At 44.0% G+C, this 25,475-nt stretch overlaps 11 non-coding genes and 1 pseudogene across 11 annotated transcripts; all 12 read right to left on the reverse strand.

The window, feature by feature from the left end:
- Positions 1 to 579: 579 nt before the first annotated feature.
- Positions 580 to 765, reverse strand: LOC141234094 (U2 spliceosomal RNA). The gene has a single exon (XR_012300105.1). It is a non-coding gene; the product is annotated as a U2 spliceosomal RNA (small nuclear RNA).
- A 6,191-nt stretch (positions 766 to 6,956) lies between these two features.
- On the reverse strand, positions 6,957 to 7,142 carry LOC141234095 (U2 spliceosomal RNA). Its single transcript, XR_012300106.1, has one exon. It is a non-coding gene; the product is annotated as a U2 spliceosomal RNA (small nuclear RNA).
- Positions 7,143 to 13,334: 6,192 nt separating this feature from the next.
- Positions 13,335 to 13,525, reverse strand: LOC141233939 (U2 spliceosomal RNA). Its single transcript, XR_012299965.1, has one exon. It is a non-coding gene; the product is annotated as a U2 spliceosomal RNA (small nuclear RNA).
- Positions 13,526 to 14,640: 1,115 nt separating this feature from the next.
- On the reverse strand, positions 14,641 to 14,831 carry LOC141233940 (U2 spliceosomal RNA). The gene has a single exon (XR_012299966.1). It is a non-coding gene; the product is annotated as a U2 spliceosomal RNA (small nuclear RNA).
- Positions 14,832 to 15,946: 1,115 nt separating this feature from the next.
- LOC141234081 (U2 spliceosomal RNA) lies at positions 15,947 to 16,131 on the reverse strand. The gene has a single exon (XR_012300095.1). It is a non-coding gene; the product is annotated as a U2 spliceosomal RNA (small nuclear RNA).
- Positions 16,132 to 16,925: 794 nt separating this feature from the next.
- On the reverse strand, positions 16,926 to 17,017 carry LOC141234119 (U2 spliceosomal RNA; annotated as a pseudogene).
- Positions 17,018 to 18,132: 1,115 nt separating this feature from the next.
- LOC141233941 (U2 spliceosomal RNA) lies at positions 18,133 to 18,323 on the reverse strand. Its single transcript, XR_012299967.1, has one exon. It is a non-coding gene; the product is annotated as a U2 spliceosomal RNA (small nuclear RNA).
- A 1,115-nt stretch (positions 18,324 to 19,438) lies between these two features.
- Positions 19,439 to 19,629, reverse strand: LOC141234028 (U2 spliceosomal RNA). The gene has a single exon (XR_012300051.1). It is a non-coding gene; the product is annotated as a U2 spliceosomal RNA (small nuclear RNA).
- A 1,115-nt stretch (positions 19,630 to 20,744) lies between these two features.
- Positions 20,745 to 20,935, reverse strand: LOC141233942 (U2 spliceosomal RNA). The gene has a single exon (XR_012299968.1). It is a non-coding gene; the product is annotated as a U2 spliceosomal RNA (small nuclear RNA).
- Positions 20,936 to 22,050: 1,115 nt separating this feature from the next.
- On the reverse strand, positions 22,051 to 22,241 carry LOC141233943 (U2 spliceosomal RNA). The gene has a single exon (XR_012299969.1). It is a non-coding gene; the product is annotated as a U2 spliceosomal RNA (small nuclear RNA).
- Positions 22,242 to 23,356: 1,115 nt separating this feature from the next.
- Positions 23,357 to 23,547, reverse strand: LOC141233944 (U2 spliceosomal RNA). The gene has a single exon (XR_012299970.1). It is a non-coding gene; the product is annotated as a U2 spliceosomal RNA (small nuclear RNA).
- Positions 23,548 to 24,662: 1,115 nt separating this feature from the next.
- Positions 24,663 to 24,853, reverse strand: LOC141233946 (U2 spliceosomal RNA). The gene has a single exon (XR_012299972.1). It is a non-coding gene; the product is annotated as a U2 spliceosomal RNA (small nuclear RNA).
- Positions 24,854 to 25,475: the final 622 nt, after the last annotated feature.

A 25,475-nucleotide genomic window follows, 5' to 3' on the forward strand; every position in this document is an offset into this window, starting at 1 on the left:
TAATCAACCAAACTTTTTGGGTTGGGTTCTCTTTTATAGTCTGCAGGCATTAAATGAAAGAAGTCAGTGTTCCAGCAGAAGGAGACAACGTTTCAGAAAAGGCATTGTAGCAAACCAAAAAAGAAATTTTAAGCGCAGCAGAGTAACCAGCGCACATACCTGTTAGCTCAGGTGAGTTTAAAAGGCTGCTGTTGATAACAAGGGCATTTGCTAAATAGATGGTGTGTGTGCAACAATATACTGAAAGGTCAATTATATTGTGCAGCTTATCTCACCACCTGTAGTTATTTAGGTGAAAGCTCCAAAATGCTTGCCTAATATGTCTGTTTATCCAAAAGGAAGTAAAAAGGGAGAGCTAGAAAGATAGCATTGCATCACATTACATGGCAATGCAATGCACAGTTGCTGAAGTTGAACCAAAATGAGCTTGTAATCTGGCTTCTGCAACTTTGAACATGAAAACTCCAATGAGGAGAAGAAAAGCAAAGCCAAAGAGTCCATCCCAAAATCCGACAAACAAGCAAAATGAACAAAAAACATTGAATTCAATTCTTTCTGATTTTAGAAACTGCATTAAAGAAGGGGTGCACCGGTCCTGGAGATACTGCAATACCAGGTCAATGCGTGGAGTGGACAGAGCAAGCTCTTTTTCCATCTCCCTGTTCTAAAAATCCATTTAATATATGGTCCCCAGATAGGGGACGTATCAGATATTAAACTGATAAGAACAGATTTTTTTTTTTTTTTTTTTTTTCCAAATCAGATAGGCCGGAGCATAAGCTCAATCAAATCGACTTACAAAAGCCTTTCATTGACACTTAGCCTTTCATCACACTTGGTATATAATCAAAAATAAAACCAAACCTTATCATCAGGTACATTATACACTACTAATTAAACTTTACCAAAAACCTCCACTTTTTAAACTTCCAGATCCCTTCAGCATCTATAATACTTCCACGTTCCTGATCCCAGAGGTATATTACATACATACGTGACAGAATCAATCTCAAACATTCATTAACTGACATTTTCTTCCTTTTAAAAACTAACAAATTCCTCGCATCCCACAAACTTTCAATTACACACACCACCAACAACCATAAAATCCTATCCTTAATTCTACTACATGCACCCATCCCAAACATAGCAAGTTTCCAATTTACATACTTTACACCCACCAATTCCTTGCAAAGTCCCCCTATACCCTTCCATACATCATATGCAAAATCACAATCCCATACCATATGTCTAACATGCTCGCTCAAACCACATCCATCCCTCGGGCATACCTCAGATTTAACTAAATCCTTCTTCTTTTGCACATCTCTAACAGGCAAAATGTCATGCAATATCATCCAAGCGATATCTCTCTGTCTGTTAGTCACACCATCTATACTTAATTTTCTCCACATCTCGGTTACTTCCTCCCCTCTCAACCCATTGATATTACATACCACCTCACGCTCACGCACCATCCTAATGACTTTCTTCTTTTGCCTAAAATCACTCATGTTAACGGACAACAAATCATACTTCCTTACAAATTTCTCAACACAACCATACCATACAGGACACTTAAAAGCAACAGGCACTCTAGCATCCCTTTTGACCCACTTTAAGCCATAAAGCATCCATCCAGCCGAATACTTCATCATATAAGCACACTTATTACTTTTCCCTAGAACCACCACCACCATTTTCACGTAACTAATCCCTAAAAAGAAATCAATATTTGGAAAATCCAAACCACCATTTACACATAACTTATAGACATATTCCCGTTTCAATTTCTCCATGCGACTTCCCCAAAGAAAATTAAAGATGAATTTCTCAGTTTTCCTAATTTTCTTAAAAGCAGCAGGATATACATTCGCAACAAACAACAAAATAGGCAAAATAACCGCCTTAATAATCAGAACTTTCCCAGTCAGAGTTAGTTCTCTCATTCGCCAAAAATTCAACTTGCGCACCACTCTCACCCCACAATCTTCCCAACTCTCATTTCCTTTCAAATCATCATTAAACTTAATCCCAAGCACCTTTATTGCACCATCCTCACACCTCACACCATCCATCCGTACATTCCTCTCACCAAAACATTTAAAGGAACTCTTAGTCCAATTGACCTTAAAAGCTGAGACACTACAAAACAAACTTAATATCAACCTTGCCCTACTCATCGCAGCCATATTCCCACTCACAATCACTACATCATCCATGTAACCTAGAATTCTCACATCCTTTCCATTACTCCCAGGAATCATCACACCTCTCATAAACTTATCCTTCCTAACCATACACACAACACTTCAATCACACTAATAAACAAAAAAGGGGACATAGGGCACCCCTGACGCACTCCTGATTTAATTCTCACTTTCTCACTCAACCACCCATTCACCAAAAATTCACTTGAAACATTACAATACAAACTCCTAACACAGTTTACAAAATTCCTGGAATAACCCATCTTAGACAAAACCTTAAACATAAAGCTATGTGACACACGGTCAAAAGCTTTTTCAAAATCAACCGAAAACAACAAACATTTCTGCTTACGACTCATACAATCCCCAATCACATCACGCAACAACACCAAATTTTCAGTCATACTTCTCCCAGGCACTGCACACACTTGATCTTCATCCACCACACCGCCAATCACTTCCCGCATCCGGCTAGCCAACAATTTACTAAACACCTTATAGTCTGCATTCAAAAGGGTGATTGGCCTCCAATTCCCCAAATCCTTTTTATCACCTTTCTTATGAACCAAAACCACCACCCCATCTCTCATAGATTCACTCAACATATTCTCCGTGAACATATACTGGCACACCTCCAATAAGTCATTTCCCATCGTGTCCCATTCCTTAACATATAACTCCACGGGCAGTCCATCCTTCCCAGGTGTTTTATTCTTACTCGCAGACATCACCACTTTTTTAACTTCATCCAACACAATTACATCATCCAATATTTCACGTTCATCCTCACCCAAACAACCTTCTAAACACCCCAAAGCATCAGTCAACATCCTATCATCAACCCATTTTTCCCCATACAACTCCTTATAAAACAACACCACCTCCTGCATCACATCCTTCCCACTCACACACACCCCATCGCCATTCACCACCTCATCCATATCTACTTTCTTCCCAAAAACTTTTTTGAAAAAAAACCTTGTGCATTTCTCATTTTTCTCCAAATGTTCAATCTTAGAACGGTAAATAATTTCTTTCCCTTTACCCTCAATATATTTCTTAATCTCTTCTTTCACTTGACACATCAAAACATCCACATCCACTCCAATCATCCTTAACTTCCTCAGCCACTCCAGTCTAGAGCTTAAATCATTAAATTTTGCTCTATTCATTGCTGCTTTCCTCCTGCCCCTTTTTCTAAAGAAAAAAACAATCTCACTCTTCATCCAGTCCCACCACTCAAGCACATTCCTGTAATCACTTTTTTTATCCCTCCACCTAACATACATTCGCCTAAAATCACGCATGATCCTATTATCTTCCAGCAAACGCACATTAAGTTTCCACACGCCACCACCATATACAAAGGAAATCTTACCTTCTAGACGTGCCCTCAAACACACATGGTCAGAGAAGGGAACATCTTCCTGCTGGAAATTCCTACAAATAACATTTTGTGAAGAAAAGAAGATACGGTCTATTCTAGACTCTATGCCTCCCATGTCGGCCTTATAGGTCGCAGGAGGTGGATTACCTAAAAAAACTTCCGCAGCATCCTGTAAGGAAAAATCCGCCACAAGACTCTTGAGTCTTTTACCTGTAACATCCATCTTATCCCCCTCCGTCACACAATTGAAATCTCCAACAAAAATTATTGGCATTTTGCCAGATAAAAAAAAACATAATTTCTCAAAAATTTCCAGCCTCTCCCCTTTATCTATTGGTGCATACATATTTACCACCCTAACCCTCCACCCCCTACAATTTAACTCACATATTACACACCTCCCCGCCTCCACCACCATGTAACTTTCTATCTTAACACTATAACCCTTCACCAAAACACCTACCCCACAATTTTTATTACATACAGAACCAGACCACACACTTTGACCTAAAGGCCATGCATTTTCACTTAAGGGATCGGAGATCGCACACTCCTGCACACAGTATACGTCCGCATCCAAGTTGCTCAAGTAGTCCAAAATTGCCACTCTTCTCGACTCAGATTTAATCAGCCGAACATTTAGCGACAAGATGCTGAGAGCAACTTGGGCACCCATCTATTAATTTGATGTGGCAGGTCACGACAACATGCCCACCTGTACATCATCCTAACCCTTCTGGGGGTAGGACGCTGGACGTGCAGATATCGTAGTTTGTGCCTTCCCCCAAAAAAGACACATCTTGGGGATCGGATGCAGTAGGGTACACCCGGGCTGGACTCACACTGCAGTCACTTAAAGGGGAAAAGGATGGTTCAGTTTTCTTCTTTTTCTTCACTGAAGCGCCTCCATCTTCATCTGAACTATAATCCCGCCGCTGGGGGTCAAAGTCCCCCTGACATCCCTCCTCCTCAAGGTCAGAAACGACATCGCTCCAGGCCACATGCGGTGTTCTGGTCAGATCAGACTCCTCTTCCCCCTGCAATGTAACCATCATGTCTGGAATTTCAGCCTCCAGATCCTCCACCGGGGCCACTTCCATGCCTATGCGATCATCAGTTATCGTCTCAGACTCACTGACATCTGAAGCCACAGACGCGGCCCTCTGCACCGGTGGCTCAGGTGCCAGCTCCATATTTCCTCTTACATTCACACGAACCAGTTCTGGAAAAGCAACCCGAGCCTCCTCCTCATCCAGGAAAGCCAGAGTAGATATCGGAGCAGTCGGAGTTGGAGCAGTCGGAGTTGTAGCTGTGGGTGCAGGAGATTCATTTCTTCTCCTTCCCCTTCCCGCTGCCCCCGCATATGAACCAGGATGGAATATACAGTCTCTGAAGGCATGCCCCTTCTCTCCGCAGAGGTTACAGACTATTTCATTTTTGCAATTATTGGAAGAATGACCCACCTCATTGCACTTCCTGCAAATAATCTGTCTGATGTCGCATGCTTCCTGAGTATGGCCATACCTCCTACAATGACGACAAAACCTGGGCGCATTGGGGAAGAACAGGTAACCCCGCTCACTCCCAATGGAAATATTTGATGGAGGATAATGTATACCCCCTGGTTCATCAGGACTTTCCCGGAACTTGACCATGAAACGATATTTACCGGTCCATAGTTCCTCCTCATTCATGACTTTTACTGCCACCTTGGTAATATAGCAGTGCCTATTTAGAAAGGCATAAATCAAAGCCAAGTCCACATGTGGGTTGTACATGAAAACAGTCAGAGGTATCTCTTTGGAGCAATACAAGATGACAAAAGTCAGCCCATCCAAATATTGATTGTCCAGATTCTTTTTCAAACAATCATAGAAATTGTTGCAAACAGCCATAGAAGTAAATACAAGATTATACTTGCTTTTGAATTGCTGGAGGCACAAGATTTCTTCCTTCTTCACTTCAAGGAGTCCAAACAAAATCTCCTTCACCACGAAGCTGAGGGTAAAGATTCCTTCTTTGCCTTCTTCCACATCAATCTGGATTCCAAACTTCACTCGAGCCTCACCGGGCCCAGCGTATCGAATGCGTCCCATTATCGCTAGTCGTGTCTACTGGCCAACTCCTTATAGCAGCAAGTGGCTTAAGCCATAAAATGGCGATGCCACAGGGCCAAGAGTTAACGCACAGACAGCCAAATGACTAGACCCATTACAGATCTGAGCCAAAAGGCCGAGAAGCGATAACCAGAATTGGTTTCAAACTACGGAGCCACCCAAGGATCCTGAAAAGTCCATTTGTGGAGATGAGCTCCTGGACTCCCGTTAAGAAGACATGTTGTCAACCTCTAGATCCCTTACATGCCTGCACTTTTCGGCTTGCTGCTGCTGCAATCCACGCGTTTTAGATCTGCATAACTCCACCTCTTTAAACACAGCACCTTCACCCCCTGCTGTTCCCACCCGCCTCAACACCGTTGGAAGGGAGGAGAACCAATTAAGGCGGGGGGTGGGGTGGAACGAGCAGCTGTCTACCCTTAGCAGGAGGGCTCCTGATTACATACCTCTCCTGCTGCTGCTGCTGCTGGCTGTCCAGCAGCAGACTGAAGGTGGCTGCTGCTGTGCACAGGTATATAAAGGCTCAGAGCCTATTATGACACGCGCAGCCAGCGTTCCATTGCCACATTCCATCTACTGCAGGCAGGATACCTGGCTGGCTGAATGTCGCTGAGAAGCTCACAGAGACCGCCATAAGCAACAGTTTAACAGAATGCCACAGACTAATCAACCAAACTTTTTGGGTTGGGTTCTCTTTTATAGTCTGCAGGCATTAAATGAAAGAAGTCAGTGTTCCAGCAGAAGGAGACAACGTTTCAGAAAAGGCATTGTAGCAAACCAAAAAAGAAATTTTAAGCGCAGCAGAGTAACCAGCGCACATACCTGTTAGCTCAGGTGAGTTTAAAAGGCTGCTGTTGATAACAAGGGCATTTGCTAAATAGATGGTGTGTGTGCAACAATATACTGAAAGGTCAATTATATTGTGCAGCTTATCTCACCACCTGTAGTTATTTAGGTGAAAGCTCCAAAATGCTTGCCTAATATGTCTGTTTATCCAAAAGGAAGTAAAAAGGGAGAGCTAGAAAGATAGCATTGCATCACATTACATGGCAATGCAATGCACAGTTGCTGAAGTTGAACCAAAATGAGCTTGTAATCTGGCTTCTGCAACTTTGAACATGAAAACTCCAATGAGGAGAAGAAAAGCAAAGCCAAAGAGTCCATCCCAAAATCCGACAAACAAGCAAAATGAACAAAAAACATTGAATTCAATTCTTTCTGATTTTAGAAACTGCATTAAAGAAGGGGTGCACCGGTCCTGGAGATACTGCAATACCAGGTCAATGCGTGGAGTGGACAGAGCAAGCTCTTTTTCCATCTCCCTGTTCTAAAAATCCATTTAATATATGGTCCCCAGATAGGGGACGTATCAGATATTAAACTGATAAGAACAGATTTTTTTTTTTTTTTTTTTTTTCCAAATCAGATAGGCCGGAGCATAAGCTCAATCAAATCGACTTACAAAAGCCTTTCATTGACACTTAGCCTTTCATCACACTTGGTATATAATCAAAAATAAAACCAAACCTTATCATCAGGTACATTATACACTACTAATTAAACTTTACCAAAAACCTCCACTTTTTAAACTTCCAGATCCCTTCAGCATCTATAATACTTCCACGTTCCTGATCCCAGAGGTATATTACATACATACGTGACAGAATCAATCTCAAACATTCATTAACTGACATTTTCTTCCTTTTAAAAACTAACAAATTCCTCGCATCCCACAAACTTTCAATTACACACACCACCAACAACCATAAAATCCTATCCTTAATTCTACTACATGCACCCATCCCAAACATAGCAAGTTTCCAATTTACATACTTTACACCCACCAATTCCTTGCAAAGTCCCCCTATACCCTTCCATACATCATATGCAAAATCACAATCCCATACCATATGTCTAACATGCTCTCTCAAACCACATCCATCCCTCGGGCATACCTCAGATTTAACTAAATCCCTCTTCTTTTGCACATCTCTAACAGGCAAAATGTCATGCAATATCATCCAAGCGATATCTCTCTGTCTGTTAGTCACACCATCTATACTTAATTTTCTCCACATCTCGGTTACTTCCTCCCCTCTCAACCCATTGATATTACATACCACCTCACGCTCACGCACCATCCTAATGACTTTCTTCTTTTGCCTAAAATCACTCATGTTAACGGACAACAAATCATACTTCCTTACAAATTTCTCAACACAACCATACCATACAGGACACTTAAAAGCAACAGGCACTCTAGCATCCCTTTTGACCCACTTTAAGCCATAAAGCATCCATCCAGCCGAATACTTCATCATATAAGCACACTTATTACTTTTCCCTAGAACCACCACCACCATTTTCACGTAACTAATCCCTAAAAAGAAATCAATATTTGGAAAATCCAAACCACCATTTACACATAACTTATAGACATATTCCCGTTTCAATTTCTCCATGCGACTTCCCCAAAGAAAATTAAAGATGAATTTCTCAGTTTTCCTAATTTTCTTAAAAGCAGCAGGATATACATTCGCAACAAACAACAAAATAGGCAAAATAACCGCCTTAATAATCAGAACTTTCCCAGTCAGAGTTAGTTCTCTCATTCGCCAAAAATTCAACTTGCGCACCACTCTCACCCCACAATGTTCCCAACTCTCATTTCCTTTCAAATCATCATTAAACTTAATCCCAAGCACCTTTATTGCACCATCCTCACACCTCACACCATCCATCCGTACATTCCTCTCACCAAAACATTTAAAGGAACTCTTAGTCCAATTGACCTTAAAAGCTGAGACACTACAAAACAAACTTAATATCAACCTTGCCCTACTCATCGCAGCCATATTGCCACTCACAATCACTACATCATCCATGTAACCTAGAATTCTCACATCCTTTCCATTACTCCCAGGAATCATCACACCTCTCATAAACTTATCCTTCCTAACCATACACATCAACACTTCAATCACACTAATAAACAAAAAAGGGGACATAGGGCACCCCTGACGCACTCCTGATTTAATTCTCACTTTCTCACTCAACCACCCATTCACCAAAAATTCACTTGAAACATTACAATACAAACTCCTAACACAGTTTACAAAATTCCTGGAATAACCCATCTTAGACAAAACCTTAAACATAAAGCTATGTGACACACGGTCAAAAGCTTTTTCAAAATCAACCGAAAACAACAAACATTTCTGCTTACGACTCATACAATCCCCAATCACATCACGCAACAACACCAAATTTTCAGTCATACTTCTCCCAGGCACTGCACACACTTGATCTTCATCCACCACACCGCCAATCACTTCCCGCATCCGGCTAGCCAACAATTTACTAAACACCTTATAGTCTGCATTCAAAAGGGTGATTGGCCTCCAATTCCCCAAATCCTTTTTATCACCTTTCTTATGAACCAAAACCACCACCCCATCTCTCATAGATTCACTCAACATATTCTCCGTGAACATATACTGGCACACCTCCAATAAGTCATTTCCCATCGTGTCCCATTCCTTAACATATAACTCCACGGGCAGTCCATCCTTCCCAGGTGTTTTATTCTTACTCGCAGACATCACCACTTTTTTAACTTCATCCAACACAATTACATCATCCAATATTTCACGTTCATCCTCACCCAAACAACCTTCTAAACACCCCAAAGCATCAGTCAACATCCTATCATCAACCCATTTTTCCCCATACAACTCCTTATAAAACAACACCACCTCCTGCATCACATCCTTCCCACTCACACACACCCCATCGCCATTCACCACCTCATCCATATCTACTTTCTTCCCAAAAACTTTTTTGAAAAAAAACCTTGTGCATTTCTCATTTTTCTCCAAATGTTCAATCTTAGAACGGTAAATAATTTCTTTCCCTTTACCCTCAATATATTTCTTAATCTCTTCTTTCACTTGACACATCAAAACATCCACATCCACTCCAATCATCCTTAACTTCCTCAGCCACTCCAGTCTAGAGCTTAAATCATTAAATTTTGCTCTATTCATTGCTGCTTTCCTCCTGCCCCTTTTTCTAAAGAAAAAAACAATCTCACTCTTCATCCAGTCCCACCACTCAAGCACATTCCTGTAATCACTTTTTTTATCCCTCCACCTAACATACATTCGCCTAAAATCACGCATGATCCTATTATCTTCCAGCAAACGCACATTAAGTTTCCACACGCCACCACCATATACAAAGGAAATCTTACCTTCTAGACGTGCCCTCAAACACACATGGTCAGAGAAGGGAACATCTTCCTGCTGGAAATTCCTACAAATAACATTTTGTGAAGAAAAGAAGATACGGTCTATTCTAGACTCTATGCCTCCCCTGTCGGCCTTATAGGTCGCAGGAGGTGGATTACCTAAAAAAACTTCCGCAGCATCCTGTAAGGAAAAATCCGCCACAAGACTCTTGAGTCTTTTACCTGTAACATCCATCTTATCCCCCTCCGTCACACAATTGAAATCTCCAACAAAAATTATTGGCATTTTGCCAGATAAAAAAAAACATAATTTCTCAAAAATTTCCAGCCTCTCCCCTTTATCTATTGGTGCATACATATTTACCACCCTAACCCTCCACCCCCTACAATTTAACTCACATATTACACACCTCCCCGCCTCCACCACCATGTAACTTTCTATCTTAACACTATAACCCTTCACCAAAACACCTACCCCACAATTTTTATTACATACAGAACCAGACCACACACTTTGACCTAAAGGCCATGCATTTTCACTTAAGGGATCGGAGATCGCACACTCCTGCACACAGTATACGTCCGCATCCAAGCTGCTCAAGTAGTCCAAAATTGCCACTCTTCTCGACTCAGATTTAATCAGCCGAACATTTAGCGACAAGATGCTGAGAGCAACTTGGGCACCCATCTATTAATTTGATGTGGCAGGTCACGACAACATGCCCACCTGTACATCATCCTAACCCTTCTGGGGGTAGGACGCTGGACGTGCAGATATCGTAGTTTGTGCCTTCCCCCAAAAAAGACACATCTTGGGGATCGGATGCAGTAGGGTACACCCGGGCTGGACTCACACTGCAGTCACTTAAAGGGGAAAAGGATGGTTCAGTTTTCTTCTTTTTCTTCACTGAAGCGCCTCCATCTTCATCTGAACTATAATCCCGCCGCTGGGGGTCAAAGTCCCCCTGACATCCCTCCTCCTCAAGGTCAGAAACGACATCGCTCCAGGCCACATGCGGTGTTCTGGTCAGATCAGACTCCTCTTCCCCCTGCAATGTAACCATCATGTCTGGAATTTCAGCCTCCAGATCCTCCACCGGGGCCACTTCCATGCCTATGCGATCATCAGTTATCGTCTCAGACTCACTGACATCTGAAGCCACAGACGCGGCCCTCTGCACCGGTGGCTCAGGTGCCAGCTCCATATTTCCTCTTACATTCACACGAACCAGTTCTGGAAAAGCAACCCGAGCCTCCTCCTCATCCAGGAAAGCCAGAGTAGATATCGGAGCAGTCGGAGTTGGAGCAGTCGGAGTTGTAGCTGTGGGTGCAGGAGATTCATTTCTTCTCCTTCCCCTTCCCGCTGCCCCCGCATATGAACCAGGATGGAATATACAGTCTCTGAAGGCATGCCCCTTCTCTCCGCAGAGGTTACAGACTATTTCATTTTTGCAATTATTGGAAGAATGACCCACCTCATTGCACTTCCTGCAAATAATCTGTCTGATGTCGCATGCTTCCTGAGTATGGCCATACCTCCTACAATGACGACAAAACCTGGGCGCATTGGGGAAGAACAGGTAACCCCGCTCACTCCCAATGGAAAAATTTGATGGAGGATAATGTATACCCCCTGGTTCATCAGGACTTTCCCGGAACTTGACCATGAAACGATATTTACCGGTCCATAGTTCCTCCTCATTCATGACTTTTACTGCCACCTTGGTAATATAGCAGTGCCTATTTAGAAAGGCATAAATCAAAGCCAAGTCCACATGTGGGTTGTACATGAAAACAGTCAGAGGTACCTCTTTGGAGCAATACAAGATGACAAAAGTCAGCCCATCCAAATATTGATTGTCCAGATTCTTTTTCAAACAATCATAGAAATTGTTGCAAACAGCCATAGAAGTAAATACAAGATTATACTTGCTTTTGAATTGCTGGAGGCACAAGATTTCTTCCTTCTTCACTTCAAGGAGTCCAAACAAAATCTCCTTCACCACGAAGCTGAGGGTAAAGATTCCTTCTTTGCCTTCTTCCACATCAATCTGGATTCCAAACTTCACTCGAGCCTCACCGGGCCCAGCGTATCGAATGCGTCCCATTATCGCTAGTCGTGTCTACTGGCCAACTCCTTATAGCAGCAAGTGGCTTAAGCCATAAAATGGCGATGCCACAGGGCCAAGAGTTAACGCACAGACAGCCAAATGACTAGACCCATTACAGATCTGAGCCAAAAGGCCGAGAAGCGATAACCAGAATTGGTTTCAAACTACGGAGCCACCCAAGGATCCTGAAAAGTCCATTTGTGGAGATGAGCTCCTGGACTCCCGTTAAGAAGACATGTTGTCAACCTCTAGATCCCTTACATGCCTGCACTTTTCGGCTTGCTGCTGCTGCAATCCACGCGTTTTAGATCTGCATAACTCCACCTCTTTAAACACAGCACCTTCACCCCCTGCTGTTCCCACCCGCCTCAACACCGTTGGAAGGGAGGAGAACCAATTAAGGCGGGGGGTGGGGTGGAACGAGCAGCTGTCTACCCTTAGCAGGAGGGCTCCTGATTACATACCTCTCCTGCTGCTGCTGCTGCTGGCTGTCCAGCAGCAGACTGAAGGTGGCTGCTGCTGTGCACAGGTATATAAAGGCTCAGAGCCTATTATGACACGCGCAGCCAGCGTTCCATTGCCACATTCCATCTACTGCAGGCAGGATACCTGGCTGGCTGAATGTCGCTGAGAAGCTCACAGAGACCGCCATAAGCAACAGTTTAACAGAATGCCACAGACTAATCAACCAAACTTTTTGGGTTGGGTTCTCTTTTATAGTCTGCAGGCATTAAATGAAAGAAGTCAGTGTTCCAGCAGAAGGAGACAACGTTTCAGAAAAGGCATTGTAGCAAACCAAAAAAGAAATTTTAAGCGCAGCAGAGTAACCAGCGCACATACCTGTTAGCTCAGGTGAGTTTAAAAGGCTGCTGTTGATAACAAGGGCATTTGCTAAATAGATGGTGTGTGTGCAACAATATACTGAAAGGTCAATTATATTGTGCAGCTTATCTCACCACCTGTAGTTATTTAGGTGAAAGCTCCAAAATGCTTGCCTAATATGTCTGTTTATCCAAAAGGAAGTAAAAAGGGAGAGCTAGAAAGATAGCATTGCATCACATTACATGGCAATGCAATGCACAGTTGCTGAAGTTGAACCAAAATGAGCTTGTAATCTGGCTTCTGCAACTTTGAACATGAAAAATCCAATGAGGAGAAGAAAAGCAAAGCCAAAGAGTCCATACCAAAATCCGACAAACAAGCAAAATGAACAAAAAACTTTGAATTCAATTCTTTCTGATTTTAGAAACTGCATTAAAGAAGGGGTGCACCGGTCCTGGAGATACTGCAATACCAGGTCAATGCGTGGAGTGGACAGAGCAAGCTCTTTTTCCATCTCCCTGTTCTAAAAATCCATTTAATATATGGTCCCCAGATAGGGGACGTATCAGATATTAAACTGATAAGAACAGATACTACACTTGATCTTAGCCAAAAGGCCGAGAAGCGATAACCAGAATTGGTTTCAAACTACGGAGCCACCCAAGGATCCTGAAAAGTCCATTTGTGGAGATGAGCTCCTGGACTCCCGTTAAGAAGACATGTTGTCAACCTCTAGATCCCTTACATGCCTGCACTTTTCGGCTTGCTGCTGCTGCAATCCACGCGTTTTAGATCTGCATAACTCCACCTCTTTAAACACAGCACCTTCACCCCCTGCTGTTCCCACCCGCCTCAACACCGTTGGAAGGGAGGAGAACCAATTAAGGCGGGGGGTGGGGTGGAACGAGCAGCTGTCTACCCTTAGCAGGAGGGCTCCTGATTACATACCTCTCCTGCTGCTGCTGCTGCTGGCTGTCCAGCAGCAGACTGAAGGTGGCTGCTGCTGTGCACAGGTATATAAAGGCTCAGAGCCTATTATGACACGCGCAGCCAGCGTTCCATTGCCACATTCCATCTACTGCAGGCAGGATACCTGGCTGGCTGAATGTCGCTGAGAAGCTCACAGAGACCGCCATAAGCAACAGTTTAACAGAATGCCACAGACTAATCAACCAAACTTTTTGGGTTGGGTTCTCTTTTATAGTCTGCAGGCATTAAATGAAAGAAGTCAGTGTTCCAGCAGAAGGAGACAACGTTTCAGAAAAGGCATTGTAGCAAACCAAAAAAGAAATTTTAAGCGCAGCAGAGTAACCAGCGCACATACCTGTTAGCTCAGGTGAGTTTAAAAGGCTGCTGTTGATAACAAGGGCATTTGCTAAATAGATGGTGTGTGTGCAACAATATACTGAAAGGTCAATTATATTGTGCAGCTTATCTCACCACCTGTAGTTATTTAGGTGAAAGCTCCAAAATGCTTGCCTAATATGTCTGTTTATCCAAAAGGAAGTAAAAAGGGAGAGCTAGAAAGATAGCATTGCATCACATTACATGGCAATGCAATGCACAGTTGCTGAAGTTGAACCAAAATGAGCTTGTAATCTGGCTTCTGCAACTTTGAACATGAAAAATCCAATGAGGAGAAGAAAAGCAAAGCCAAAGAGTCCATCCCAAAATCCGACAAACAAGCAAAATGAACAAAAAACATTGAATTCAATTCTTTCTGATTTTAGAAACTGCATTAAAGAAGGGGTGCACCGGTCCTGGAGATACTGCAATACCAGGTCAATGCGTGGAGTGGACAGAGCAAGCTCTTTTTCCATCTCCCTGTTCTAAAAATCCATTTAATATATGGTCCCCAGATAGGGGACGTATCAGATATTAAACTGATAAGAACAGATACTACACTTGATCTTAGCCAAAAGGCCGAGAAGCGATAACCAGAATTGGTTTCAAACTACGGAGCCACCCAAGGATCCTGAAAAGTCCATTTGTGGAGATGAGCTCCTGGACTCCCGTTAAGAAGACATGTTGTCAACCTCTAGATCCCTTACATGCCTGCACTTTTCGGCTTGCTGCTGCTGCAATCCACGCGTTTTAGATCTGCATAACTCCACCTCTTTAAACACAGCACCTTCACCCCCTGCTGTTCCCACCCGCCTCAACACCGTTGGAAGGGAGGAGAACCAATTAAGGCGGGGGGTGGGGTGGAACGAGCAGCTGTCTACCCTTAGCAGGAGGGCTCCTGATTACATACCTCTCCTGCTGCTGCTGCTGCTGGCTGTCCAGCAGCAGACTGAAGGTGGCTGCTGCTGTGCACAGGTATATAAAGGCTCAGAGCCTATTATGACATGCGCAGCCAGCGTTCCATTGCCACATTCCATCTACTGCAGGCAGGATACCTGGCTGGCTGAATGTCGCTGAGAAGCTCACAGAGACCGCCATAAGCAACAGTTTAACAGAATGCCACAGACTAATCAACCAAACTTTTTGGGTTGGGTTCTCTTTTATAGTCTGCAGGCATTAAATGAAAGAAGTCAGTGTTCCAGCAGAAGGAGACAACGTTTCAGAAAAGGCATTGTAGCAAACCAAAAAAGAAATTTTAAGCGCAGCAGAGTAACCAGCGCACATACCTGTTAGCTCAGGTGAGTTTAAAAGGCTGCTGTTGATAACAAGGGCATTTGCTAAATAGATGGTGTGTGTGCAACAATATACTGAAAGGTCAATTATATTGTGCAGCTTATCTCACCACCTGTAGTTATTTAGGTGAAAGCTCCAAAATGCTTGCCTAATATGTCTGTTTATCCAAAAGGAAGTAAAAAGGGAGAGCTAGAAAGATAGCATTGCATCACATTACATGGCAATGCAATGCACAGTTGCTGAAGTTGAACCAAAATGAGCTTGTAATCTGGCTTCTGCAACTTTGAAAATGAAAAATCCAATGAGGAGAAGAAAAGCAAAGCTAAAGAGTCCATCCCAAAATCCGACAAACAAGCAAAATGAACAAAAAACATTGAATTCAATTCTTTCTGATTTTAGAAACTGCATTAAAGAAGGGGTGCACCGGTCCTGGAGATACTGCAATACCAGGTCAATGCGTGGAGTGGACAGAGCAAGCTCTTTTTCCATCTCCCTGTTCTAAAAATCCATTTAATATATGGTCCCCAGATAGGGGACGTATCAGATATTAAACTGATAAGAACAGATTTTTTTTTTTTTATCGAAAGCCCGAATTCGTGTACAAAACCCGAGTGCGCTTAAAAAAGTGACAAGTGCCACAAAAAAAAGTGCACTAGGATGCTGGTCTTCTTGAAACCTTCTCCAAAAGGAGAAGGGTCCCCCAAACCATTCCCCGTCCCTCCGTGCCAGAAGGCCACAGCGAGGCACAGGGACAAATAGCCACCTCCAGCCGGAGCCAGAGGCGACCCAATCTTACCCTCAATACCTGCCCGAGTTCTCACCCGAGCAAGGCACTGGGAGCCAAAGACTGTGCTCCCCTCCCGGAAGAGGGGAGCCAACAACGCTCTCCTCCCGAAAGAGGAGAGCCAGGGGGGTTCAGGGGGGAGCGGAACCTGATGGCCACACACTCCCCCCCTAGACCTGCCAAGAGAGGAACCCGTAAGGGAACCGCATCCCGACAAAATCCTAGTAAGGACGTGGACACACGTGAAAAAGTGGACACACAGTGACAAAAAAAAATTAAATAAATAGTGAAGTTTTCACAGTATAATACTGCCCGGACCTTCGACCGGGAATTGAAAAATTCCCCATCCTAAGGCCAGAAGGCCCGGAATAAGGGTGTGTGTGAAGAAAGAAATATTGAAGTGCTAGTGCAAATGTGCCATAAACTCAATTGGGGTTCCCAATCCCAGTGAGTTAAGGCACCCCAGGGTCACCACTCCTGGGGCACTTCACACTTCGGGCTTTCGATCTTCCCCGGCCCAATGGCGTCGATCCTGGGGGGACATGCTTTCCACCAGATGACTATATTAGCCACCTGGCGTACTAACAAGCGCCTAAACCCCAGTGTGCATAATGTATCAATCTACTAGGGCGGCAAACATCCAAAACCGCCTTTTCGAAAGATACTACACTTGATCTTAGCCAAAAGGCCGAGAAGCGATAACCAGAATTGGTTTCAAACTACGGAGCCACCCAAGGATCCTGAAAAGTCCATTTGTGGAGATGAGCTCCTGGACTCCCGTTAAGAAGACATGTTGTCAACCTCTAGATCCCTTACATGCCTGCACTTTTCGGCTTGCTGCTGCTGCAATCCACGCGTTTTAGATCTGCATAACTCCACCTCTTTAAACACAGCACCTTCACCCCCTGCTGTTCCCACCCGCCTCAACACCGTTGGAAGGGAGGAGAACCAATTAAGGCGGGGGGTGGGGTGGAACGAGCAGCTGTCTACCCTTAGCAGGAGGGCTCCTGATTACATACCTCTCCTGCTGCTGCTGCTGCTGGCTGTCCAGCAGCAGACTGAAGGTGGCTGCTGCTGTGCACAGGTATATAAAGGCTCAGAGCCTATTATGACACGCGCAGCCAGCGTTCCATTGCCACATTCCATCTACTGCAGGCAGGATACCTGGCTGGCTGAATGTCGCTGAGAAGCTCACAGAGACCGCCATAAGCAACAGTTTAACAGAATGCCACAGACTAATCAACCAAACTTTTTGGGTTGGGTTCTCTTTTATAGTCTGCAGGCATTAAATGAAAGAAGTCAGTGTTCCAGCAGAAGGAGACAACGTTTCAGAAAAGGCATTGTAGCAAACCAAAAAAGAAATTTTAAGCGCAGCAGAGTAACCAGCGCACATACCTGTTAGCTCAGGTGAGTTTAAAAGGCTGCTGTTGATAACAAGGGCATTTGCTAAATAGATGGTGTGTGTGCAACAATATACTGAAAGGTCAATTATATTGTGCAGCTTATCTCACCACCTGTAGTTATTTAGGTGAAAGCTCCAAAATGCTTGCCTAATATGTCTGTTTATCCAAAAGGAAGTAAAAAGGGAGAGCTAGAAAGATAGCATTGCATCACATTACATGGCAATGCAATGCACAGTTGCTGAAGTTGAACCAAAATGAGCTTGTAATCTGGCTTCTGCAACTTTGAACATGAAAAATCCAATGAGGAGAAGAAAAGCAAAGCCAAAGAGTCCATCCCAAAATCCGACAAACAAGCAAAATGAACAAAAAACATTGAATTCAATTCTTTCTGATTTTAGAAACTGCATTAAAGAAGGGGTGCACCGGTCCTGGAGATACTGCAATACCAGGTCAATGCGTGGAGTGGACAGAGCAAGCTCTTTTTCCATCTCCCTGTTCTAAAAATCCATTTAATATATGGTCCCCAGATAGGGGACGTATCAGATATTAAACTGATAAGAACAGATACTACACTTGATCTTAGCCAAAAGGCCGAGAAGCGATAACCAGAATTGGTTTCAAACTACGGAGCCACCCAAGGATCCTGAAAAGTCCATTTGTGGAGATGAGCTCCTGGACTCCCGTTAAGAAGACATGTTGTCAACCTCTAGATCCCTTACATGCCTGCACTTTTCGGCTTGCTGCTGCTGCAATCCACGCGTTTTAGATCTGCATAACTCCACCTCTTTAAACACAGCACCTTCACCCCCTGCTGTTCCCACCCGCCTCAACACCGTTGGAAGGGAGGAGAACCAATTAAGGCGGGGGGTGGGGTGGAACGAGCAGCTGTCTACCCTTAGCAGGAGGGCTCCTGATTACATACCTCTCCTGCTGCTGCTGCTGCTGGCTGTCCAGCAGCAGACTGAAGGTGGCTGCTGCTGTGCACAGGTATATAAAGGCTCAGAGCCTATTATGACACGCGCAGTCAGCGTTCCATTGCCACATTCCATCTACTGCAGGCAGGATACCTGGCTGGCTGAATGTCGCTGAGAAGCTCACAGAGACTGCCATAAGCAACAGTTTAACAGAATGCCACAGACTAATCAACCAAACTTTTTGGGTTGGGTTCTCTTTTATAGTCTGCAGGCATTAAATGAAAGAAGTCAGTGTTCCAGCAGAAGGAGACAACGTTTCAGAAAAGGCATTGTAGCAAACCAAAAAAGAAATTATAAGCGCAGCAGAGTAACCAGCGCACATACCTGTTAGCTCAGGTGAGTTTAAAAGGCTGCTGTTGATAACAAGGGCATTTGCTAAATAGATGGTGTGTGTGCAACAATATACTGAAAGGTCAATTATATTGTGCAGCTTATCTCACCACCTGTAGTTATTTAGGTGAAAGCTCCAAAATGCTTGCCTAATATGTCTGTTTATCCAAAAGGAAGTAAAAAGGGAGAGCTAGAAAGATAGCATTGCATCACATTACATGGCAATGCAATGCACAGTTGCTGAAGTTGAACCAAAATGAGCTTGTAATCTGGCTTCTGCAACTTTGAACATGAAAAATCCAATGAGGAGAAGAAAAGCAAAGCCAAAGAGTCCATCCCAAAATCCGACAAACAAGCAAAATGAACAAAAAACATTGAATTCAATTCTTTCTGATTTTAGAAACTGCATTAAAGAAGGGGTGCACCGGTCCTGGAGATACTGCAATACCAGGTCAATGCGTGGAGTGGACAGAGCAAGCTCTTTTTCCATCTCCCTGTTCTAAAAATCCATTTAATATATGGTCCCCAGATAGGGGACGTATCAGATATTAAACTGATAAGAACAGATAATACACTTGATCTTAGCCAAAAGGCCGAGAAGCGATAACCAGAATTGGTTTCAAACTACGGAGCCACCCAAGGATCCTGAAAAGTCCATTTGTGGAGATGAGCTCCTGGACTCCCATTAAGAAGACATGTTGTCAACCTCTAGATCCCTTACATGCCTGCACTTTTCGGCTTGCTGCTGCTGCAATCCACGCGTTTTAGATCTGCATAACTCCACCTCTTTAAACACAGCACCTTCACCCCCTGCTGTTCCCACCCGCCTCAACACCGTTGGAAGGGAGGAGAACCAATTAAGGCGGGGGGTGGGGTGGAACGAGCAGCTGTCTACCCTTAGCAGGAGGGCTCCTGATTACATACCTCTCCTGCTGCTGCTGCTGCTGGCTGTCCAGCAGCAGACTGAAGGTGGCTGCTGCTGTGCACAGGTATATAAAGGCTCAGAGCCTATTATGACACGCGCAGCCAGCGTTCCATTGCCACATTCCATCTACTGCAGGCAGGATACCTGGCTGGCTGAATGTCGCTGAGAAGCTCACAGAGACCGCCATAAGCAACAGTTTAACAGAATGCCACAGACTAATCAACCAAACTTTTTGGGTTGGGTTCTCTTTTATAGTCTGCAGGCATTAAATGAAAGAAGTCAGTGTTCCAGCAGAAGGAGACAACGTTTCAGAAAAGGCATTATAGCAAACCAAAAAAGAAATTTTAAGCGCAGCAGAGTAACCAGCGCACATACCTGTTAGCTCAGGTGAGTTTAAAAGGCTGCTGTTGATAACAAGGGCATTTGCTAAATAGATGGTGTGTGTGCAACAATATACTGAAAGGTCAATTATATTGTGCAGCTTATCTCACCACCTGTAGTTATTTAGGTGAAAGCTCCAAAATGCTTGCCTAATATGTCTGTTTATCCAAAAGGAAGTAAAAAGGGAGAGCTAGAAAGATAGCATTGCATCACATTACATGGCAATGCAATGCACAGTTGCTGAAGTTGAACCAAAATGAGCTTGTAATCTGGCTTCTGCAACTTTGAACATGAAAAATCCAATGAGGAGAAGAAAAGCAAAGCCAAAGAGTCCATCCCAAAATCCGACAAACAAGCAAAATGAACAAAAAACATTGAATTCAATTCTTTCTGATTTTAGAAACTGCATTAAAGAAGGGGTGCACCGGTCCTGGAGATACTGCAATACCAGGTCAATGCGTGGAGTGGACAGAGCAAGCTCTTTTTCCATCTCCCTGTTCTAAAAATCCATTTAATATATGGTCCCCAGATAGGGGACGTATCAGATATTAAACTGATAAGAACAGATACTACACTTGATCTTAGCCAAAAGGCCGAGAAGCGATAACCAGAATTGGTTTCAAACTACGGAGCCACCCAAGGATCCTGAAAAGTCCATTTGTGGAGATGAGCTCCTGGACTCCCGTTAAGAAGACATGTTGTCAACCTCTAGATCCCTTACATGCCTGCACTTTTCGGCTTGCTGCTGCTGCAATCCACACGTTTTAGATCTGCATAACTCCACCTCTTTAAACACAGCACCTTCACCCCCTGCTGTTCCCACCCGCCTCAACACCGTTGGAAGGGAGGAGAACCAATTAAGGCGGGGGGTGGGGTGGAACGAGCAGCTGTCTACCCTTAGCAGGAGGGCTCCTGATTACATACCTCTACTGCTGCTGCTGCTGCTGGCGGTCCAGCAGCAGACTGAAGGTGGCTGCTGCTGTGCACAGGTATATAAAGGCTCAGAGCCTATTATGACACGCGCAGCCAGCGTTCCATTGCCACATTCCATCTACTGCAGGCAGGATACCTGGCTGGCTGAATGTCGCTGAGAAGCTCACAGAGACCGCCATAAGCAACAGTTTAACAGAATGCCACAGACTAATCAACCAAACTTTTTGGGTTGGGTTCTCTTTTATAGTCTGCAGGCATTAAATGAAAGAAGTCAGTGTTCCAGCAGAAGGAGACAACGTTTCAGAAAAGGCATTGTAGCAAACCAAAAAAGAAATTTTAAGCGCAGCAGAGTAACCAGCGCACATACCTGTTAGCTCAGGTGAGTTTAAAAGGCTGCTGTTGATAACAAGGGCATTTGCTAAATAGATGGTGTGTGTGCAACAATATACTGAAAGGTCAATTATATTGTGCAGCTTATCTCACCACCTGTAGTTATTTAGGTGAAAGCTCCAAAATGCTTGCCTAATATGTCTGTTTATCCAAAAGGAAGTAAAAAGGGAGAGCTAGAAAGATAGCATTGCATCACATTACATGGCAATGCAATGCACAGTTGCTGAAGTTGAACCAAAATGAGCTTGTAATCTGGCTTCTGCAACTTTGAACATGAAAAATCCAATGAGGAGAAGAAAAGCAAAGCCAAAGAGTCCATCCCAAAATCCGACAAACAAGCAAAATGAACAAAAAACATTGAATTCAATTCTTTCTGATTTTAGAAACTGCATTAAAGAAGGGGTGCACCGGTCCTGGAGATACTGCAATACCAGGTCAATGCGTGGAGTGGACAGAGCAAGCTCTTTTTCCATCTCCCTGTTCTAAAAATCCATTTAATATATGGTCCCCAGATAGGGGACGTATCAGATATTAAACTGATAAGAACAGATACTACACTTGATCTTAGCCAAAAGGCCGAGAAGCGATAACCAGAATTGGTTTCAAACTACGGAGCCACCCAAGGATCCTGAAAAGTCCATTTGTGGAGATGAGCTCCTGGACTCCCGTTAAGAAGACATGTTGTCAACATCTAGATCCCTTACATGCCTGCACTTTTCGGCTTGCTGCTGCTGCAATCCACGCGTTTTAGATCTGCATAACTCCACCTCTTTAAACACAGCACCTTCACCCCCTGCTGTTCCCACCCGCCTCAACACCGTTGGAAGGGAGGAGAACCAATTAAGGCGGGGGGTGGGGTGGAACGAGCAGCTGTCTACCCTTAGCAGGAGGGCTCCTGATTACATACCTCTCCTGCTGCTGCTGCTGCTGGCTGTCCAGCAGCAGACTGAAGGTGGCTGCTGCTGTGCACAGGTATATAAAGGCTCAGAGCCTATTATGACACGCGCAGCCAGCGTTCCATTGCCACATTCCATCTACTGCAGGCAGGATACCTGGCTGGCTGAATGTCGCTGAGAAGCTCACAGAGACCGCCATAAGCAACAGTTTAACAGAATGCCACAGACTAATCAACCAAACTTTTTGGGTTGGGTTCTCTTTTATAGTCTGCAGGCATTAAATGAAAGAAGTCAGTGTTCCAGCAGAAGGAGACAACGTTTCAGAAAAGGCATTGTAGCAAACCAAAAAAGAAATTTTAAGTGCAGCAGAGTAACCAGCGCACATACCTGTTAGCTCAGGTGAGTTTAAAAGGCTGCTGTTGATAACAAGGGCATTTGCTAAATAGATGGTGTGTGTGCAACAATATACTGAAAGGTCAATTATATTGTGCAGCTTATCTCACCACCTGTAGTTATTTAGGTGAAAGCTCCAAAATGCTTGCCTAATATGTCTGTTTATCCAAAAGGAAGTAAAAAGGGAGAGCTAGAAAGATAGCATTGCATCACATTACATGGCAATGCAATGCACAGTTGCTGAAGTTGAACCAAAATGAGCTTGTAATCTGGCTTCTGCAACTTTGAACATGAAAAATCCAATGAGGAGAAGAAAAGCAAAGCCAAAGAGTCCATCCCAAAATCCGACAAACAAGCAAAATGAACAAAAAACATTGAATTCAATTCTTTCTGATTTTAGAAACTGCATTAAAGAAGGGGTGCACCGGTCCTGGAGATACTGCAATACCAGGTCAATGCGTGGAGTGGACAGAGCAAGCTCTTTTTCCATCTCCCTGTTCTAAAAATCCATTTAATATATGGTCCCCAGATAGGGGACGTATCAGATATTAAACTGATAAGAACAGATACTACACTTGATCTTAGCCAAAAGGCCGAGAAGCGATAACCAGAATTGGTTTCAAACTACGGAGCCACCCAAGGATCCTGAAAAGTCCATTTGTGGAGATGAGCTCCTGGACTCCCGTTAAGAAGACATGTTGTCAACCTCTAGATCCCTTACATGCCTGCACTTTTCGGCTTGCTGCTGCTGCAATCCACGCGTTTTAGATCTGCATAACTCCACCTCTTTAAACACAGCACCTTCACCCCCTGCTGTTCCCACCCGCCTCAACACCGTTGGAAGGGAGGAGAACCAATTTAGGCGGGGGGTGGGGTGGAACGAGCAGCTGTCTACCCTTAGCAGGAGGGCTCCTGATTACATACCTCTCCTGCTGCTGCTGCTGCTGGCTGTCCAGCAGCAGACTGAAGGTGGCTGCTGCTGTGCACAGGTATATAAAGGCTCAGAGCCTATTATGACACGCGCAGCCAGCGTTCCATTGCCACATTCCATCTACTGCAGGCAGGATACCTGGCTGGCTGAATGTCGCTGAGAAGCTCACAGAGACCGCCATAAGCAACAGTTTAACAGAATGCCACAGACTAATCAACCAAACTTTTTGGGTTGGGTTCTCTTTTATAGTCTGCAGGCATTAAATGAAAGAAGTCAGTGTTCCAGCAGAAGGAGACAACGTTTCAGAAAAGGCATTGTAGCAAACCAAAAAAGAAATTTTAAGCGCAGCAGAGTAACCAGCGCACATACCTGTTAGCTCAGGTGAGTTTAAAAGGCTGCTGTTGATAACAAGGGCATTTGCTAAATAGATGGTGTGTGTGCAACAATATACTGAAAGGTCAATTATATTGTGCAGCTTATCTCACCACCTGTAGTTATTTAGGTGAAAGCTCCAAAATGCTTGCCTAATATGTCTGTTTATCCAAAAGGAAGTAAAAAGGGAGAGCTAGAAAGATAGCATTGCATCACATTACATGGCAATGCAATGCACAGTTGCTGAAGTTGAACCAAAATGAGCTTGTAATCTGGCTTCTGCAACTTTGAACATGAAAAATCCAATGAGGAGAAGAAAAGCAAAGCCAAAGAGTCCATCCCAAAATCCGACAAACAAGCAAAATGAACAAAAAACATTGAATTCAATTCTTTCTGATTTTAGAAACTGCATTAAAGAAGGGGTGCACCGGTCCTGGAGATACTGCAATACCAGGTCAATGCGTGGAGTGGACAGAGCAAGCTCTTTTTCCATCTCCCTGTTCTAAAAATCCATTTAATATATGGTCCCCAGATAGGGGACGTATCAGATATTAAACTGATAAGAACAGATACTACACTTGATCTTAGCCAAAAGGCCGAGAAGCGATAACCAGAATTGGTTTCAAACTACGGAGCCACCCAAGGATCCTGAAAAGTCCATTTGTGGAGATGAGCTCCTGGACTCCCGTTAAGAAGACATGTTGTCAACCTCTAGATCCCTTACATGCGTGCACTTTTCGGCTTGCTGCTGCTGCAATCCACGCGTTTTAGATCTGCATAACTCCACCTCTTTAAACACAGCACCTTCACCCCCTGCTGTTCCCACCCGCCTCAACACCGTTGGAAGGGAGGAGAACCAATTTAGGCGGGGGGTGGGGTGGAACGAGCAGCTGTCTACCCTTAGCAGGAGGGCTCCTGATTACATACCTCTCCTGCTGCTGCTGCTGCTGGCTGTCCAGCAGCAGACTGAAGGTGGCTGCTGCTGTGCACAGGTATATAAAGGCTCAGAGCCTATTATGACACGCGCAGCCAGCGTTCCATTGCCACATTCCATCTACTGCAGGCAGGATACCTGGCTGGCTGAATGTCGCTGAGAAGCTCACAGAGACCGCCATAAGCAACAGTTTAACAGAATGCCACAGACTAATCAACCAAACTTTTTGGGTTGGGTTCTCTTTTATAGTCTGCAGGCATTAAATGAAAGAAGTCAGTGTTCCAGCAGAAGGAGAC

The sequence above is a fragment of the Phyllobates terribilis genome, unplaced genomic scaffold (assembly GCF_046119375.1).
Source record: "Phyllobates terribilis strain yellow unplaced genomic scaffold, ASM4611937v1 Scaffold_629__1_contigs__length_933511, whole genome shotgun sequence".
NCBI lineage: Eukaryota > Metazoa > Chordata > Amphibia > Anura > Dendrobatidae > Phyllobates > Phyllobates terribilis.